Source organism: Aethalodelphis obliquidens, unplaced genomic scaffold, assembly GCF_003676395.1.
Source record: "Aethalodelphis obliquidens isolate GAN/ISIS:26980383/991018 unplaced genomic scaffold, ASM367639v1 scaffold6, whole genome shotgun sequence".
NCBI classification, from domain to species: domain Eukaryota; kingdom Metazoa; phylum Chordata; class Mammalia; order Artiodactyla; family Delphinidae; genus Aethalodelphis; species Aethalodelphis obliquidens.
The window spans coordinates 48444938-48463563 of NW_020837950.1; positions in this window are offsets into that span (position 1 = coordinate 48444938).

Sequence of the window (18626 nt, forward strand, 5' to 3'; positions counted from 1 at the left end):
ACAATGAGAAGCCCACGCATTGCAACGAAGAGTAGCCCCTGTTCGCCGCAACTAGAGAAACCCCGCACGCAGCAACAAAGACCCAACGCAGCCAGAAGTAAAGACAAACAAATAAATTTATTAAAAAAAAAAAAAAGGTATACTGACAGGTTGCCACTCACTAGTTTTTCTCTCCCCATGAAGGAAAGCTAGCATACACACTCGTGAAGGAAAAGAATGATCAATTAATAGTTGCTAAACCCTTTTGTGAGGATTGTGAGTAAATAATGCTCCAGTTGATCTAGAATAATCAAAAGTAGGTGTATGTCTCAAGAATTGAGTTAATCTCAAGGAAGACTGTCATAAGGTGACTTCGAAGAGGTTATCAGATAAAATTTCAAAACTTCTCCTCTTGGCAGTCTTTAAAACAAGAGAAGCAATCATTCAACAAATATCTGTGTTTAGACACTCTTGCCCTCGTGGTGCTTATGTTTCAGCAGTAGATAGAGAAAATAAACAAAAATAAGTAAAAATCACACAGTTGGTTAGATAAGTCCTAGGGACAAAGGGAAAAAGGTGGAGAAGGAGAAAACCCTATTCATTCATTCTTCCATTTATTCTTTTTTTTTTTTTTTTTTTTTTTGCAGTACGTGGGCTTCTCACTGCTGTGGCCTCTCCCATCACGGAGCACAGGCTCCGGACGCGCAGGCTCAGCGGCCATGGCTCACGGGCCCAGCCACTCCGCGGCACGTGGGATCCTCCCGGACCGGGCACGAACCCGCGTCCCCTGCATCGGCAGGCGGACTCCCAACCACTGTGCCACCAGGGAAGCCCTCATTTATTCTATAATTCACTTAATTAAAGGAATACTTATTTAGCCCCTGCTATATATCAGACACTGACACTATAGACATTAGAGATACAAAGAAGAGGTAAGGAAGGTCCCCTGCCCTTGAGGAATTTACAGCCTTGGGGAAGACAGGCAAGTCAACATAAAGTTGGGATACAACATAAGTGACAGGACAAGTTACTCCAGGTATGGGATGGGTTCCTGAAAGCAAAGTCATAATTCTGCATGACCTTTCAAGGTCTCTAACCTTCGATCCTTTGGGTAAGTGTATTCCCTTCATTATCCAACACTTAGTACCTAGTAATTGCTTAGTAAGTATTTGTTTAATTGAATGTGTGCTTCAGGATGTTCCCCGAGATCAGATGCTGATTTAGTTGCATAAAGGATATTTTCTCTTTCAAGTTGCTGATTCTCAGTACTCATGTTCCTTTTTTTTTTTAAGTGCCTACTACATACCTGTCTTTGTGCATGTCAGTGGGGTTTCCTTCCTTAGCTGCGATGCTAATTTTATTTAAGCACCTTGCAGTAGCTCAGTACCACTGTCACAAAGAAAACCTCCATGGTCATTGTCTTTTGTTAACCTGTTTACTGTGTTACTTCAGTGAAGTAGGTGCCACTATTATCACCACTTCAAAACTGAAACTGAAGCACTTGCCCAAGGTCAAAATAGCTAGCCAGTCTAGGATTTAAACTCAGTTTCTCCTACTGTAAAGACCACATATTTAAATGATTAGAACACCTCCTTTTCTCCCGACCTCTTCCCACTTCCTTTCTTATTTCCTTCTTTTCAATCAATGCTTTGCCTCTCGTAGTAGAGATGTACTGCAATTTCTTGTAGTTATCTGCTTTATTTTACTACTAAAAGCAATGCTGTGTGTCCTCCACATTTGTTGACGTGTGTGTGTGTCTGCAGTATAGATTTCTGGAATAGGAATTGCCAGGGCAGAAATATATTTTACATTGCATGACTGAAATAGTCCAAAAACGCTGTACAAATTTTCACTGCCAGAAACAGTTAACTACGTTCTTGTAAATATTTTCTCCCATTCAATCTCTTGCCTTTCAACTTGGTTTACGGAACATTTATTTTACAGATATTTTATGTTTTTACAGAGTGATATCTTTTTTTTTTTTTTTTTTGTCTACACCACATGATTTGTGGGATGTTTGTTCCCCTACCAGGGAACCGAGGCCCGTGGCAGTGAAAGCACCGAGTCTTAACCACTGGACCGACAGGGAATTCCCAGCGCCATATCATTTAATCTGCTGTTAATAGAACATGATTTCCCAGGCTGAAGCCTGTGAATCCTGTCTTTACCTCATTTTTAGATTTTTGATATCCAGAAGATAGAGACATAAGCAGAGATCTTTCTTGAGTTAGCATGAGTGAGTCCATTCTCTGCAGCCAGTACAACCTTAATTAAAAGGAATATCATTCTTTAAAAAATAAATCACACTTTTTTTTAGTCTAGGTTCATGAGTTTTTAGGCAGTAGTAATTTCTCAAGAACTCAGTAGACTTCCTTGATTCCAGAGAATTCCACATGCTAATAACCACATCCTTGGTCTTTTTAAAGACATATTTCTGTGCTATCTTGCTTCCTTACCTCTCTCTGGATTTAAGAGAGCTGCTGTGACCAAGTTATACTATTCATCTAAAACTTTTTTCCCAAAATTTCCATCTTTTTTTTTAACCATTTTTTTAAATTGAAGTATAATTTACAATGTTGTGTTAGTTTCAGGTGTACAGCAAAGTGATTTATATGTACATACATATATATGCTTTTTCACATTCTTTTCCATTATAGGTTATTACAAGATATTGAATATAGTTCCCTATGCTATACAGTAGGTCCCTGTTGGTTTTAAATCACACGTTTTTGAAAATGCCTTAGGAAGTTTATAATACAGGAAAGCAATTGGAATGAAAGACTAGAAAGGAGTCACACTAGGAAAGAGTCGACACTATCTCTTGTACTTAGTCCCCACTTGTCTGTTGACCTTCTTAATGATACCACACAAACAAGGCTGCCTTTTTCATATTGAGGCACAAGTCATGCACTGATGGCAGCATTTGCATAGGTTACAATGTGAACCTATGTTCTTGGATTTGATGTTCTTGTGCAGTGCACAATCTGCCCACCATACGTGGCAGCCCAGTGCACAAGGATGTTCAGCTTTTTGTATTTTGTATTTGAGAATATTCTTCCACTACTGAAGGAAACAACAAAAAACTAACATTCTTATAAATCATCACAAGTAGTCCAGGTCTGGGGTGATCCAAACCTAGAGGCATGATTTGTAATATAGACCAAATCATCATCTAAGTAGAGACTTCAGGGACAAGAATTAAAATAGGGATCTCTAAAGGTAGTCCATCGTCCTGAGATTTTGAACTACTATAGGACAATATTAGTTTTTCATTATTATTCTTTCTGTAGCAAATACTTAGAGCTATAATCATAACTATATTCCAAGGGTATGGAATATAATTTATGTTTCTGGAAGGTTTTAGATTTGTTTTGTCTTGAGTAAACAAGGCTTGGTCTTAAGAAAAGTGTTGTGTTTTTAATCCTATAAACCAATGAGGAAAGATTAAACTTAATAGAAAAATGGATGAGGATAAGGAAGTATAAATGGCCAATAAACATAATGAACAGACCCATGAACTCACTAGTAATCAAGAAAATGAAAAGGAAAATAAAATGAGGCACCCTGCCTTTTATGGGTCGATTAGATTGACAAAATAAAAAAGATTAGGGCTTCCCTGGTGGCGCAGTGGTTAAGAACCCGCCTGTCAATGCAGGGGACATGGGTTCGAGCCGTAGTCCAGGAAGATCCCACATGCTGCGGAGCAACTAAGCCGGGGAGCCACAACTACTGAGCTGTGTGCCGCAACTAACAAAGCTCACGCTCCTAGAGCCCGTGCTCTGCAACAAGAGAAACCACCGCATTGAGAAACCCGTGCACTGCAACTAGAGAAAGCCTGTGGGTAGCAACGAAGACCCAATGCAACCAAAAATAAATAAATAAATAAAATTTTTACAAAAAGAAAGATTAGTATTAATATTATCCTGTATGGTCAGGGATAGGGGTAAAGGGGTAATATTATATACTGTATTGTGAATTGATAGAACTTTACCACCATGCAACTGGAATCCACGGTAGTATTTAGAATAATAGCTTATACCAATGAACAGTTATTTGAAAGAATCAACTGACAATATCAGCATCCTTATATCCCTACAATAGGCTTAGCTGATGCCAGGAAAAAAAAAAAGGCTTTTTTGTGCCTTGAGTCCATTTGATAAGCCTCTTGCTCTGTTATCTTTTAACTAGAATAGATCTGAATTTGTATTTCCAAGAGTCTTTAGTGGCATGAGTAAATAAAAATTGTTGCGATTTAAGGAGTTTATTTTCCTGTACTTAAAGAACATTTATTTCATGGAATTACTTATAAAGTAACCTTTCAAACAAACCCCTGCCAAATCCTTATTTTAATATAAAGTGAAGTGTACAAAAATAGGGTGGCTATTTAAAAATTAATCTTCATATCTCGTGGGTTAACTAGTGAATTCATTATTCAATTGATAAATTACATTCTGAACCAATGAGTATGGAAAATAATAATGTACATCTTTACCTAAAATATTACAAAACCATTATTTCTGTTGCAATAGAAATCAGCCCACAAACGAAGGTGTGCAAGAAATATAACTTTATTTCAAGCCCCACATCCCACAAATATTCTTTTTTTTTTTTTTTTTGCGGTACGCGGGCCTCTCACTGTTGTGGCCTCTCCCGTTGCGGAGCACAGGCTCCGGACATGCAGGCTCAGCGGCCATGGCTCACGGGCCTAGCCACTCCGCGGCACTTGGGATCCTCCCGGACCGGGGCACGAACCCGTGTCCCCTGCACCATCAGGCGGACTCTTAACCACTGCGCCACCAGGGAAGCCCTATTCTTTTTTTTTTTTTAATAGATCTTTATTGGAGTACAATTGCTTCAAAATACTGTGTTAGTTTCTGTTGTACACCAAAGTGAATCAACCATATGCATACATATGTCCCCATATCCCCTCCTTCTTGAGCCTTCCTCCCACCCTCCCTGTCCCACCCCTCTAGGTCATCGCAAAGCACAGAGTTGATCTCCCTGTGCCATGCTGCTGCTTCCCACTAGCTAACTGTTTTACATTCGGTAGTGTATATGGTCGATGCTACTCTCACTTCGCCCCAGCTTCCCCCTCCCACCCTGTGTCCTCAAGTCCATTCTCTATGTCTACATCTTTATTCCTGCCCTGCAACTAGGTTCATCAGTACCTTTTTTTTTTTTTTGGATTCCATGTATGTGTGTTACAATATGGTATTTGTTTTTCTCTTTCTGACTTATTTGCAAATGAAACAACAAAGTATTAATCTCCAAAATATATAAACAGCTCATGGAGTTCAATATCAGAAAAACAACCAATCCAATTAAAAAATGGGTAGAAAATCTAAATAGACATTTCACCGAGGAAGACATACGGATGGTCAAGAGGCACATGAAAAGATGCTCAACATCACTAATTATTAGAGAAATGCAAATCAAGACTACAATGAAGTATCATCTCACACCAGTCAGAATGGCTATTATCAAAAAATCTAGAAACAATAAATGCTGGAAAGAGCGTAGTGAAAAGGGAACACTCCTGCACTGTTGGTGGGAATGTAAATTGATACACCCACAAATGTTCTTAATCTCAGTCAATTTAGGGTTCTCTCCCTTTGACTTAGTGTTGAGTCAAAATTCTCAAGGCTATGCAATATGAAGTTTGAGGGGACCATTTATCTCCAGAAATATATCTGAGAAGGCCACTGTTCCATTTATGAAGTTACAAATCTTGAATTCACTCCAGCTGCAAAGGTATTCTTGTATACTTGGCTCAATAGTTCTCATGGTACTTCTGGGCCATGCATAGGACACAAGAATAACTCCAGAGCTTTTGTGCTGTGCTGGAACTTGCCCGGCTCATGAAATAAATACTCAGTGATTGTTGATTTTCTTCACCTGTCAATCAGAGTAAGACTAGGTCAATACGGGGCCCAGCAACATATTTACAGAATAAGTGTGCAAGAATGAGAAAGAAATTGTATTATTTACAGTTTTTTTTGGTTGCAAGAAACAGAAAATAATTCCATTAAATTAAGCAAAGGAAAAAAATTATTGTCAGAATACAAGGGAGGCACATGAACTCTGTGGAAGAGATAGATGAATAATAAAGCCTCAAGAAGTGGAGGACCCCGGGCAGCTCTGGACCTCTTGACAATAGGAGTTTTTAGAGAGCCTACTTCAACTGTTCACTTGACTCAGTAGCAGTGCTCTCCAGGCTTGTAACTCTCAATTCCAAATTTCCAATTCCCAGAAGACAGACTCTGACAGACCAAGCCTGGGTCAGGTGCATTCTTAGATCAATCAGTTGTGGCCAGAGGAGTAGATTTTCTGAATAGTCACACTAGGATTGATTACAGGTTTGGAAGTATTTCTTAGAGAGGGCAAAGGTTGTTAGTTGAATATTTACCTAACTAATTCTATTATAGTAGTAAAGTTGAGAGAACAGCATATGTAAAAATAATAAATTTGGAACTTGTCTGGCATGTTTGGGACACAGCAAAGAATCGAAGCAGCTGAAAACATTGATAAAAAGAGAGTAGGAAAAGATAAAGAATGGGATAAGTTGATAAGGATCAGTCTATAGAAATTTTTTGAATGGCAGACTCAGGGGTATGACCTGTAGGCAACTGAAGATTCTAAACACGGGAAAGATATCATGAAATATCAGTCTAATAAAACCAACATCAATATGTAACTCTTTGAAGTGATGAAGGAAAAAACAGATATCAGTGAAACTAAATTAGAAAGCCACTAGAATATCTCTGTCATGAAGAAGTGGAGTTCAGTGAAAATGGAAAGGGTATTATTGAGGAAGAGCTGACAATCATTGGTGACTGATCAGATATAAATGTTGATGGAAGTTGAAGAGCCAAAGCCTGAGATTTTAGGCTGGATGGCGGAACACAGCAGTTGATTTAAAAAAAAAAAAAAGGTTAAGATGAGAGTTGATTTTTCAAGAGGCAGACCAGTGAGGTGGAGGTGTGATTGTTAGCTTTTTAGTATGTGCTAATTTGGGGGTAGAATTCTAAGTGGAAATATACTACAGTTTGTTGGACAAATAGGAACCACGATTAGATAATAGCAAGAGGCCAAATACAGGGACTTGGGTTTCTCCCACATAGCTATGCTACTGAGGCTGTGATGCTAGAGCAGTATTTTGGAAAAGAGGGTATAAGGTCACATGTCAATCATTTATTTGTAATTATTATATATTTAGTCATTTAAATATGCAAAAGCACAGAGCTAAAACTTAAAAGTAACCTAAGTAATTGCTGTGCTGCAAAAAGCACCAGTGTTTAAGTCTTATAAATAGCAATTACAGTAATAACTCGCTTTTCAACTTCTTATTGAAGTGTAACATGTATACTGAAAACTGTATGTTAAAGCTTAGTAAAGATCAATGAAATTTTACAAAAGGACTACACTTGGGTAAGCAGAGCACCCAAATCGAGAAACAGATAAGCACCCTAGAAAAACCCCTGCTTCCAGTCACTCCGACTTCCTTCACCAAGGGAGGACTCAGCATAGATTAGTTTCAGCTGATTTTGTGCTTGATCCAAACAGAATCAGACATTTAGATGTTCTTTTTAGGTCACTGGTTTGCTCATTCCAGGATTGTTTCTAAAAGAAAAATCCTAAGTCATCAAAAAGAGACTGGTTGTTTTCATTATGGTACAATTTATACAATTGAATGCTCTGTAGCAGGTAAGATTGAAGTGGAGAAAAGATGTTTACAAACCAATAATATTATATGATCCCATCTGAGTAAACATATTAAAGAGAATATATCTCCTTTAGAAAAGCATGTATCATGTATGTACTATTATATGCATTAAACACATTTTAGAGTAATACACAGGAAATTTGATAATAGTGATACCTTTGGTGAAGAAGAACTGAAGTAATGACAAAGACTTTAATTTTTATGTCTCTCTGTCCTGTTTCCATATTCTAATAAACATGCATTACTTGTATTTAATTTAAAAAATATGAATAGAAAGTTGAAGAATCCTCTGAATACAGTCCTTACATTTAATATGAGAACCCTTCTTGCCATCTGTGCACTAAGACATTGGCCCTTGAACTTAAATTGTAGTATTGGAAAGTGTCTGAAAATTCTAGGAGGAAATGGTGACCCACTTAAAATTGTTTATTTAAGCTGTTAAAATTGTTGGTTTCAACTTTGAATCAGGCCATTTTCACAGTCATCATTTTCAAACGCCTAGAATAAAATCAGACTGATAATTAGTATGCATATCTATTACCCAGGAAATCCAAACAGTTTTAAAAGAAAGTAATGGGGAAAAACAAAAAGAAAGAAGTTTGGAAGCTTTAGCTGCTATTACTAAGGAAACCAACTTTATTTGCCCTTTCTCTAGATTTAAAAAAAAAAAAAAGCAAAAATGTTTCATAAAGGGTAAGGAAGGAAGGCTAAATATAGGAATGAAAATATATTTATTTTTAAATTATCTCAAGTACTGAAAATAACTTTAAATTTTTTATTAAAAAGTTCTTCCCCTGTTATTATAATTCAAATACATAAATAACACAAATTCTGAGGAAAAATATTAGAAAATATATATGGAAAGAAGAAAAGGAAGTCATCAGAATTCTATACATATTATTACACTGTTTCATAACTTCCTATGTTTACTGAGTAGTATACTGTAAAGATTTTTCTGTCAATAAATATTACTTTCAGGTCAGGTTTTTTAATCTGAAAAATAGAGATAGTAATATTATCTACCATCTAGCACATACATGGCATATGGTAAGCATTCATCAAATCTCTTACAAATAGCATCCTTATTTTTAATAGCTATCTGGTGTGCCATTATGTCATCTGCCATAATTTATTAATCAATCCATCATTACTTGACATTTAGTTTTCTATTTTTTGATTATTATAAGTTTTTGTGTATGCTTAGGATAAATTCCTGGAAGTGTTGATGGCAGGTAGCTGGTAGAGTACAGAGGAGGTTGGGCCATGCAGTCCTAAGTAAGGGCCTGCTAAATATTTCTGAAAGCCTTTTTTGCCCCTCCTGCAAAGTTAATATGGTTTGTGCCATGCATGTCAAGAATCTACTTCGCTACTCTGACCATGACTGACTAGACCAGAGCCAAAGGCACACGTGTGTGCTGACCTGATGGAATCCAGTCCCTCCAGTCGGTGTACCACTGGACGCAGCATCATCCTCTCTCTTGGGTGATAGGTCGCTGCAGAGCAAGCTGAGCTCCTGGGTGGTTCTCCAACAGGACTGCTTTCATCACAGGCTTGACTGGAATGCCTGATGAATTGACATATGTGTCATATTCTGAAGTAATCTGGGCATGTCTCTCTCCTACCACTTTAAAGAATCTAACTTTCCATCTTCAAAATGAAATAAGAGGGCTTCCCTGGTGGCGCAGTGGTTGAGAGTCCGCCTGCCGATGCAGGGGACACGGGTTCGTGCCCCGGTCCGGGAAGATCCCACATGCCGCGGAGCGGCTGGCCCCGTGAGCCATGGCCGCTGAGCCTGCGCGTCCAGAGCCTGTGCTCCGCAACGGGAGAGGCCACAACAGTAAGAGGCCCGCAGACCGCAAAAAAAAAAAAAAAAAAAAAAAAAATGAAATAAGAGAAACCGGAAGAAAGGAACACCTAATCAGAAATTTCTAAGACACTATACATTTTTCTTAGCTCTGAGTATGCCTGTCCTGTTTCTGAGCACCAGCTGAACTGTTGCTCACTATCGATGCCAGCATGGATACTCAGACATGCTCTTTCTTCCCAATTGTGTGTTCAGTGTTTTAGTAATCTGATTAAAAACACTGCTTTTCTAAGAATAAGTTGTCTGCAAGTTTCTGATCACATTATGCTATTCACGTACATTCCCCACTGATCCTAAGATCAGCCCTCAGGACTGTTTTCTGCTTCTATGGACATATTTTGGTTTGGTTGGATCTAGCATTAGTCTCAGGTTTAATATATCATATATCAAGATTTCTTAGATTATTTTTAAAGAAGAAAAGCTGACATCAATCATTGTCAGTGAATAAATAGATTTACCAGCTTACCAAAGGACCATATTCTCTATTACACATTTATCCTCTCTAACCAGAAACGATACAGCTTGGTTCAAGGCAGCCTGGAAGTCAGTACCCTGTGTAAATTTGATTATGAGTATGTATGGGAGGGGCTTAATTTATGTATAGTAAATTTAATTCTATATATATACATACATATATATACATATTTCTTTCTGATGATAAAATAAATATATTTAAGTGAAAAAACAAGTTCAAGACCAGAATAAGCCCACTCGTGTAAGACAGTTATGCACATACATTCAGATGTGAAATTTGTATATGCGTATAAAAATAGGACACATATAAACCAAACTATTAACACTGGTTATGTATGCAGTATGGGATGGGTATGGATTTTCACCTTTTACATTATACATTTCTGTATTAATTAACAATAAAAGAATACTCACAGCTGCTTACTGTGCCAGGCACTGTTACAAGCACATGCATTTATTCACTCATAACAATCCTATGAGATAGATACATTTTACCTTTGAGGAAACTGAGGCTCAGAGAAATTAAGAAACTTTCCAAGGCTGCACAGCTAGTAAATGGCAGAGCTGGGATTTCAAACCAGATCTCTTCAGTGCCTAGATCTGTGCCTGCTGCATAGGAAGCATCAAGAAAGATACGTTGGTCATCTCAATATATGCAGGAAAAGAATTTACCAAAATTCAACATCCTTTCACTATAAAACTCTCAACAAATTAGGTACAGAAGAATGTATATCAACATAATAAAGGAGAAACACCACTAATAATCAAATTTATCCTAGGGAAAAATATCCCCCACGAATATGCCTCCGTGGAAAAACTTGTTCTTTAAGCTCAACAGGGAATTCCTTGGCTGGCCAGTGGTTAGGACTCAGCACTTTCCACTGAAGGGGGCACGGGTTTGATCCCTGGTTGGGGAACTAAGATCCCACGTGCAACGTGGTGCGACCAAAAGCAAACAAAACAAAATGAAACAACACAAAACAAAAGAAACTCAACAGAGCCAATTTTCTACCACTATTAGAAGCAGTCCTTGTTCCTTCAGGTGGACACCAGTGAGCATGAGGATCATGTCATATGACAAATGAATATTTATTTATTTATTCAATTTTCTTAAATTTACCGAGGCTTGATTTGTGACCCAAGATGTGATCTATCCTGGAGAATGCTCTGTGCGCACTTGAGAAGAAAGTATAATCTGCTGGTTTTGGATGGAATGTCCTATAAATATCAATTCAATCTATCTGGTCTATTGTGTCATGTAAAGCTTCTGTTTCCTTATTAATTTTCTGTTTGGATGATCTGTCCATTGGTGTAACTGAGGTGTTAAAGTACCCCACTATTATTGTGTTACTGTCAATTTCCTCTTTTATAGCTGTTAGCAATTGCCTTATGTATTGAGTTGCTCCTATGTTGGGAGCATGTATATTTATAATTGTTATATCTTCTTCTTGGATTGATCCCTTGATCATTATGTAGTGTCCTTCCTTGTCTCTTGTAACATTCTTTATTTTAAAGTCTATTTTATCTGATATGAGTATTGCTATTCCAGCTTTCTTTTGATTTCCATTTGCTTGGAATATCTTTTTCCATCCCCTCTCTTTCAGTCTGTATGTGTCCCTAGATTTGAAGTGGGTCTGTTGTAGACAGCATATATATGGTCTTGTTTTTGTATCCATTCAGCGAGCCTGTGTCTTTTGGTTGGAGCATTTAATCCATTCACGTTTAAGGTAATTATCGATATGTATGTTCCTATGACCATTTTCTTAATTGTTTTGGGTTTGTTTTTGTAGGTCCTTTTTTTCTCTTTTGTTTCCCACTTAGAGAAGTTCCTTTAACATTTGTTGTAGAGCTGGTTTGGTGATGCTGCATTCCCTTAGCTTTTGCTTGTCTGTAAAGCTTTTGATTTCTCCATGGAATCTGAATCAGATCCTTGCCCGGTAGAGTAATCTTGGTTGTAGGTTCTTCTCTTTCATCATTTTAAATATATCATGCCACTCCCTTCTGGCTTGTAGAGTTTCTGCTGAGAAATCAGCTGTTAACCTTATGGGAGTTCTCTTGTATGTTATTTGTCATTTTTCCCTTGCTGCCTTCAATAATATTTCTCTGTCTTTAATTTTTGCCAGTTTGATTACTATGTGTCTCAGCATGTTTCTCCTTGGGTTTATTCTGCCTGGGACTCTCTGCACTTCCTGCACTTGGGTGGCTATTTCCTTTCCCATGTTAGGGAAGTTTTCGACTATAATCTCTTCAAATATTTTCTTGGGTCCTTTCTCTCTCTCTTCTCCTTCTGGGACCCCTATAATGCGAATGTTGTTGCATTTAATATTGTCCCAGAGGTCTCTTAGGCTGTCTTCATTTCTTTTCATTCTTTCTTCTTTATTCTGTTCTGCAGCAGTGAATTCCACCATTCTGTCTTCCAGATCACTTATCCGTTCTTCTGCCTCAGTTATTCTGCTATTGATTCCTTCTAGTATAGTTTTCATTTCAGTTATTGTATTGTTTGTCTCTGTTTGTTTGTTCTTTAATTCTTCTAGGTCTTTGTTAAACATTTCTTGCATCTTCTCGATCTTTGCCTCCATTCTTTATCCAAGGTCCTGGATCATCTTCACTATCATTATTCTGAAATCTTTTTCTGGAAGGTTGCCTATCTCCATTTCATTTAGTTGTTTTTTGGGGGTTTTATCTTGTTCCTTCATCTGATACATAGACCTCTGCCTTTTCATTCTTGTCTATCTTTCTGTGAATGTGGTTTTTGTTCCACAGGCTGCGGGATTGTAGTTCTTGCTTCTGCTGTCTGCCTTCTCAACAAATGAATCTTTAAATGCTAAGTGTAGCTTCATGCCCACACTCAGAGAGGAATGTGAGGAAAAAAGAGAGGAAAAAAAATGTCAAGGAACAGGATCCCCTGGTGGCACAGTGGTTAAGAATCCACCTGCCAATGCAGGGGACACGGGTTCGAGCCCTGGTCCAGGAAGATCCCACATGCTGCAGAGCAACTAAGCCCATGTGCCACAACTACTGAGCCTGCACTCTAGACTCCATGAGCCACAACTACTGATCCCATGCACCACAACTACTGAAGCCCATGCACCTAGAGTCTGTGCTCCGTAACAAGAGAAACCACCGCAATGAGAAGCCCGCACACCGCAGTAGAGTAGCCCCACTCCCCACAACTAGAGAAAGCCCACACGCAGCAACGAGGAACTAACTGAGCCAGAAATAAAATAAATAAATTTATTTTAAAAAACTCAGGGAAGAGCATATTCCCATTTCCCAATTAAGGATACTTTTCCATACTAATTACATCGTTGTCATACTCTCAATCCTCTCCCTCTCCTTCCTCTTCTTCACTCTCTCCCTCATTTTCTCCCTATCTTCTTTCTGAGTGTGTATGGTTTGCTATTTAAGGTCAATGTTCATATTTTCTGACTCCACCATAGTTGATGGGCCCATAGAACCACAAGAGGAACTGAAATAGTGGGAACATAGAAGAAAATACAAGAATGATGTGCATCTGCTGGTGAGGAAACTACCCAGTGATTTTCTTTGGTTTATATCAAGTAGGAAATCCTTACACTTTTTTTCTCGCCATCCCAATGACTTACTCTCCCAAAATGCAAAACTCATTTCTCTATACTTTTGGCCAAAAGTTAGTGTTGACCCTTAACACATGTTGAATGAAATCTACAGGTTCTGCTTTTCAATACTTTGCTCTCCCTAGCTCTTAGAGTCCTAGACAGGTTTGGAAAAGTTTCTCTTTGACATCATCACTTCCAGGCTATCAAGTCTTGGCAAAATTCCTACACTGATTTGTTATTCATCAAATCTGCTCTTGATTTAAATTCTCCACAGTATCCTTGAGTTATGTGGACCCCAGAGTGAACAATTAGAGCTCAATTATAGATGACTTCTTATGCATGTAGAATATCAAAATTAAAAAGAACAGTAAAACTCAGGATTAGTACTAGACAGTATAGCATCACATTTTCCCTTTTATTTAATATCTTTGACATATTTAAAAATATCAAGATTTTTTAAGAGCTATTTTCAGCCTTGTTACTGCTCCAGTTAAAGATGGTGAAATTCAAGTCTAGATGCAGTTGCCTTAAATGAAGCTGACATTGTATGCAAACGATATAGCAAGCAGAGACTTCACTGGTTTGACCAAGGTTAAGTGGTACAGCCTTTACAGCTCAAGGCAAGTGGAGGTTCAGAAATGTAGTTCAGAAATACAGTGTTAGAAAAAAAAAAAAAAAAGAAATACAGTGATAGGATTGGTTCAAAAAACCTGAACTCCTTTTGCATGCTAGAAATTTGGTGTATTAGAAGTTATTTCTTTCCAGCACAAATGTACATTAGAATTATTGTACATTGTTTGATGCTTGGGTTGGGGGGAATAGGGCAGGGAATTGTTAAAGCAGATTAAGTATACAAACAGGAGAAAGACATAATAGTGCAAATAATTATTATGTGTCTTATTCACAACAATTCTTGCTTTAAATGGCTTATATTGCCAACAATATAAACCCATGGATTTTACTTCTATATCAGTATTCATTTTGGATGTGAACCTTTTTAAATTGTTTTTATCACATCACTACCTCATTGTAAATCTATCAGAATTCTCTGTTTACTGGTTACCGTATCTCTGAGTTTAGCATTCTGGGCTCACTGTCAACTCTCCAACCTCAACTTTTGTTATTCCCTAACATGACCTTCTTCTTGTGCCAAGTTAATTGGCAGATAGCACCCAGCAAATGACTTGCTAGTTCCTCTCTTTTGGACCTTGGAAGGGCCATTCTTTAAATCTGGAATGGCTTTCCCACTCTCTGCCAATCATATCCATCACTTCCTCTCAGTGCTGATTCAAAACTTAACTTTCTTCTGGAAGCCTTCCCATTCTGATCACTTCTTTACTGCGTGTTCTCTAATCACTTAAGTACTGTTGTGCTTCTCACTTATTTCCTTAAATTACTTCACTGACTGTTGTGTCTACAGAACAGGGACTGATTCTTTGTTTCTCTGTTACTGGAGTTGAATTTAGCACTCAATGCTGTTTTCTGCAGGAGATTCAAATGCTATTGCCACTGTTTGTCGTAAAAATCAAAATTAGTTATTTTCTATTTTTAAGGCACTGAAAAGGAAACACACAGAAAGACTGTAAAGCATAACAATAAAAAGCATATTGGCTAAACTGATACATGGAAGTGTGTACATAAAACAAGTGAAAAAGAAGCGGTAGCTTCAAATCCTTAATAGATAAACATGAAGCAGAAATAAAAAAATTAAAATCATATTGCAAAACTAGTTTATACACTGATTTCAACTCAGGTAAAATATTGTGTGTACTTCATACAATGTAAATGGTGTTAGAGATTAATATTTTCTGTAAATTTGTTTTTTTTTAATTGAGGTATAGTTGACTTATAATATTTTTTTAGTTTCAGATATACAACATAGTCAATATTTGTATAGACTATACTCCATTTAAAGTCACTGTAAACTAATGCCCATATTTCCCTGTGCTGTACAATATGTCCTTGTTACTTATTTATTATACATAGAAGTTTGTATCTCTTTGTAAATTTCCTTGAGTATAACAAAACCCAAAACATGAGAGATGAGTGATGGAAGTTGATAAGTTCTTCTTCTTTGATATATGTGAATATATTCCTCCTTTCCCAACTTTCCTTTTGTCCACAAGCCCACAAGAATTCATGAAGAGCCTATTCTGGGCAGGGCATTAGAGGCTGTGGTCTATCACCAGGTGATGATCCTAATGTTCATTAAGGTTGCAGAACTACTGCACCAGGGCTTGAGATTCACTAGTTCAATGGTTCTCAAACGTTACTGTGCAGCAGAATCCTTGGGGGGCTGGGTAAGCTTGCTGCACTCTACCCGCAGGGTTTCTGATTCAGTAAGTCTGGGGTGGGACTGACACTTTGCATCTTGAACAAGTTCCCAGGTGATGCTGATGCAGCTGGTCCAGGGACCACACTTTAGGATCACTGTTCTCGAGATTATCTCATGATTATACATGGAAGTGTATTACTATCCCATACAATACATTTTTGAATATCATTTGGCTTCTTCTACTTGCTTAAACCCCACATCGTATTCCCTTGTGAGGTAACCTATTGTCTGCTTCCAACATAACCCCTCTTCATTTATACTTAATTTTTCTTCCCCTAAACCCTCTAAGTAAAAAAGACCACCATCCTCTAAATAGCGTTTCTTTCCATCACTGCTTCCTAACTTACCTATGCCAAGAAAGAAAGAGCTATAATTAAAAGTTTTCCAGAGCAAGTTTTGGATGACTCTGATTTAGTTGGCATCCAAAGCTGATGTTTAACCCTAGAGTTGTGGGACCCTGCACAGGGCCGAAGAAGTGTTTGGTTTCACTACACCTCTGGCCCCAAACTGCATATCATTGAAATGTAGTCTCTACTGACCTCATTCTTAATTTTGAAACGGTTTGAAAAAGTAGTAGGGGACTTAAGACCTTTCTTACATTGTTCTAATCTGAAAGAGTTATTGAAAATTGACTTCACAAAGACTAGAAGAGGCCCTGGGTACTGGTTTGAGAGTGTGCGTGCTATCAGAAGTGAGAAGAATGCTGTCACCACATGACAAATGTTCTTGCAGCTGCTGGGAAGGCATACATGGCTTCCAATATGATACAGAGTATTTTTGTCTGGAGTCACGTAGCCCCTGCCTTTAAATATCCAGTTTGCGCTTGGAAAAGATGGTCCAAATACCAGATCATTTAAATTTCTAATTATTATATGAAAATAGAGAATTGCAAATCTTAGTTTCTTAAACTTTCCTATCTCAAGGTTGAAACCAGGAATAACATAATGTGTTCCTTGTTGATAGGATCTAATTTTGGCAGAACTTAGTCTTCCTTTTTTTAACATCTTTATTGGAGTATAATTGCTTTACAATGGTGTGTTAGTTTCTCCTTTATAACAAAGTGAATCAGTTATACATATACATATGTTCCCATATCTCTTCCCTCTTGTGTCTCCCTCCCTCCCACACTCCCCATCCCACCCCTCCAGGTGGTCACAAAGCACCAAGCCTATATCCCTGTGCTATGCGGCTGCTTCTCACTAGCTATCTACCTTACGTTTGGTAGTGTATATATGTCCATGCCTCTCTCCCGCTTCGTCACAGCTTACCCTTCCCCCCACCCCATATCCTCAAGTCCATTCTCTAGTAGGTCTGTGTCTTTATTCCTGTCTTACCCCTAGGTTCTTCATGACACTTTTTCTTTCCTTAAATTCCATATATATGTGTTAGCATATGGTATTTGTCTTTCTCTTTCTGACTCACTTCACTCTGTATGACCAATTCTAGGTCCATCCACCTCACTACAAATAACTCAATTTTGCTTCCTTTTATGGCTGAGTAATATCCCATTGTATATATGTGCCACATCTTCTTTATCCATTCATCCAATGATGGACATTCAGGTTGTTTCCATTGGCGGGCTACTGTAAATAGAGCAGCAATGAACATTTTGGTACATGACACTTTTTGAACTATGGTTTTCTCAGGGTATATGCCCAGTAGTGGGATTGCTGGGTCATATGGTAGTTCTATTTGTAGTTTTTTAAGGAACGTCCATACTGTTCTCCACAATGGCTGTATCAATTTACATTCCCACCAACAGTGCAGGAGGGTTCCCTTTTCTCCACACCCTCTCCAACATTTATTGTTTCTAGATTTTTTGATGATGGCCATTCTGACTGGTGTGAGATGATATCTCATTGTAGTTTTGATTTGCATTTCTCTAATGATTAATGATGTTGAGCATTCTTTCATGTGTGTGTTGGCAGTCTGTATATCTTCTTTGGAGAAATGTCTATTTAGGTCTTCTGCCCATTTTTGGATTGGGTTGCTTGTTTTTTTTATTGAGCTGCATGAGCTGCTTAAAAATTTTGGAGATTAATCCTTTGTCAGTTGCTTCATTTGCAAATATTTTCTCCCATTCTGAGTGTTGTCTTTTGGTCTTGGTTATGGTTTCCTTTGCTGTGCAAAAGCTTTGAAGTTTCATTAGGTCCCATTTGTTTATTTTTGTTTTTACTTCCATTTCTCTAGGAGGTGGTCAAAAAGGATCTTGCTGTGATTTAGGTCATAGAGTGTTCTGCCTATGTTTTCCTCTAAGAGTTTGATAGTTTCTGGCCTTACATTTAGGTTCTTTAATCCATTTTGAGCTTATTTTTGTGTATGGTGTTAGGGAGTGATCTAACCTCATACTTTTACATGTACCTGTCCAGTTTTCCCAGCACCACTTATTGAAGAGGCCGTCCTTTCTCCACTGTACATTCCTGCCTCCTTTATCAAAGATAAGGTGACCATATGTGCGTGGGTTCATCTCTGGGCTTTCTATCCTATTCCATTGATCTATCTTTCTGTTTTTGTGCAAGTACAATACTGTCTTGATTACTGTAGCTTTGTAGTATAGTCTGAAGTCAGGGAGCCTGATTCCTCCAGGTCCGTTTTTCGTTCTCAAGATTGCTTTGGCTATTCGGGGTCTTTTGTGTTTCCATACAAATTGTGAAATTTTTTGTTCTAGTTCTG